The 2,292-nt window shown below is 40.4% G+C and overlaps 1 pseudogene; it reads right to left on the minus strand.

Annotated features, from left to right (window-relative positions):
• Nucleotides 1-362: 362 nt before the first annotated feature.
• Nucleotides 363-2,292, minus strand: part of LOC122547956 — a 13,336-nt pseudogene continuing 11,406 nt past the window's right edge.

Genomic DNA, 2,292 nt, shown 5'->3' on the forward strand with positions numbered 1-2,292 from the left:
AAGAATTGATTCTTGTTCAGCAATAAAAAAAACACATTGTATTTTTTCAAGTCCATTGAGATCTAGAAACAGTGATATAGACAAATCAACAGCCATGGATGTAATCTGCTTTGACCAGCTTGAAAACAACGAGGAGTCGTTTGAAATTCCATGGTTTATGATATTACTACTGATTGCATGAATAATTAATTAAAGCAAAGGACAAATTAAAGCAAAATTTTAAATCCTTGTCTACAAAGTAGCATTTTAAAAATTCAATACTGGTTTAACACAGTTTGTATTAATAATAGAAGCAAAGCAAAAATAAAATAGGAAAGTACAAAATTCAAATATTAGTGGTTAAGGGTTGGGCATATATTGAATACAGCATTGGATAAAGGAGTACAGGAGTTGAAAAATGTAATCCAGGGGTTGGATAAAGAAACACAGGGACCTCCACACTAAAACCTCCAAATGAAGTCTTTTACGCAGTAAGTAGTGCATACCAGTCAGAGGTACTGAACTCTTAAATCGGGGAGAGGGTGGAGAATGAGATCTGGGGTAAACTGTAAGGATGTCTTACAGACTGATGCAAGGGATAACATTGCTAAACAGCTTCACTGTCTTACTAATTCTGAAAGGATGGCCTGATATTGAAGTTGCACTTGGACCTTCTGAAGCCTAGCTTCTTAGACAAGAGCATAAATGGGGAAACCTGCAATTCCACAGTTGTTGTTTCTTCCCCTGGCCATCAGGATGTAGCCAGACTGGCCCCAGTGTTGTCCCCAGCTGAAAGAGAAATGTAGACAGAAAGGAATTATAAAGGAAGGATGAAAAAAATCAAACATAAAAAAGTTCACTCTTTGCTATCACAGGTTCGGGATATTTTCTTCTCAGGGAGAATTTCCGCATTTTTTCACAAGTTCTGACTGCCTGCTGTAACAATGTGGGATGAAATGGTGACACTCAGTTGCATCAAGATTATGGTACAGAAACAGTTGCTGCAATGTGTCTCATTCTAATTCATCAACAATAACCTTTTATTCCTTTCTCCCTCATATGATTATCTAGCCACAGAGTCATACAGCAAGGAAACAAACCCTTCTGTCCAACTCATCCATGCTGACCATGTTTCCCAAGCTAACTTAGTCCCATTTGCCTGCATTTGTTCAGTATCCTTCTAAACCTTTCTTATTCACGGACCTGTTCAAATGTCTTTTAAATGTTGTAAATGTACTTGTCTCTACCACTTCCTCTGTTAGTTCATTCCACATACAAACCTCCCTCTTTATGAAAAAGTTGCCTCTTTGGTTGCTTTTAAGTCAATCTCCACTCATCTTAAAAATATGCCTCCAGGATTTGAACTGACCCATACTAAGGAAAAGACCTTTGCTATTCACCTTATCTATGCCGCTATTGATTTTATGAAACAGCTGTAAGGTCACTCCCCAATCTCCTATGCTCCAGTGAAAACAGTTTCAGACTATCCAGCCTCTGATTATAACTCAAAACTTCTAGTCCTGACAACATCCTGGTAAATCTTTTCTGAACCCCCACCAATTTAATAACATCCTCCAGTTCCCAAGATGCACAATGCTACTCAGCTTATCTGTTCTGTTTGATAACAAGTTCCACCTTCTCACCACATTCTGTAGTCAGGCTGACCCTCGTGAGGGTCATAGGGGTGTGGGCTGGGTTTGTGGGAGGAGCAAGCATGACTGGGTATGTGGAGATACCTGAAAAAAAGAGGGTATCCCCTGCCTAGATTCATAGAATCATAGAGATGTAGAGCACAGAAATTTAGACCCTTCGGTCTAATCGATTCCCATTTGCCAGCACTTGGCTCATATCCCTCCAAACCCCCGTATTCATGTGCCCATCCAGATGCCTTTTAAATGTTGCAATTGTACCAGCCTCCACCACTTCCTCTGCCAGCTCATTCCATAAACACACCACGCTCTTCATGAAAAAGTTGCCCCTTAGGTCTCTTTTATATCTTTCCCCTCTCACCCTAAACCTATGCCCTCTAGTTCAGATCTCCCTCACCCCAGGGAAAAGACGTTGTCTATTTAGCCTATCCATGTCCTTCATGATTTTATAAACCTCTATAAGCTCACCCCTCAGCTTCCAACAGTCCAGGGAAAACAGTCCCAGCCTGTTCAACCTCTCCCTATTGCTCAAACCCTCCAACCCTGACAACATCCTTGTAAATCTTTTCTGAACCATTTCAAGTTTCACAACATCTTTCCAATTGGAAGGAGACCAGAATTGCATGCAATATTCCAAAAGTGACCTAACCAATGTCCTGTACAG

The sequence above is a fragment of the Chiloscyllium plagiosum genome, unplaced genomic scaffold, assembly GCF_004010195.1.
Source record: "Chiloscyllium plagiosum isolate BGI_BamShark_2017 unplaced genomic scaffold, ASM401019v2 scaf_8759, whole genome shotgun sequence".
Lineage (NCBI taxonomy): Eukaryota > Metazoa > Chordata > Chondrichthyes > Orectolobiformes > Hemiscylliidae > Chiloscyllium > Chiloscyllium plagiosum.